Below are 318 nucleotides of genomic sequence, written 5' to 3' on the forward strand. Positions count from 1 at the left end.
ATTCAGATTTTTGGATGAAGAGAGGTGAAGAGAAGTGTTAGTAATTAAATAATTAAATAGAATAAGAAAAGAGAGGGAAAATTTTGAAAATAATTTTTGAAAAAGGGGTTAGTAATTTTCGAAAATTAGAGATAAGATAAGTTTAAAATTAAAGTTTAAAACAAAAAGAATTTTTGAAAAAGGGATGAGATATTTTCGAAAATTAGAGAGGGATAGGTAATTAGTTGGTTTTGAAAAAGATAAGAAACAAACAAAAAGTCAAATAATTAGTTGAAAAAGATATTAAAATCAAATTTGAAAAGATTAGAAGATAAGAAG

This window comes from Arachis duranensis, chromosome 6 (genome assembly GCF_000817695.3).
Source record: "Arachis duranensis cultivar V14167 chromosome 6, aradu.V14167.gnm2.J7QH, whole genome shotgun sequence".
Lineage (NCBI taxonomy): Eukaryota > Viridiplantae > Streptophyta > Magnoliopsida > Fabales > Fabaceae > Arachis > Arachis duranensis.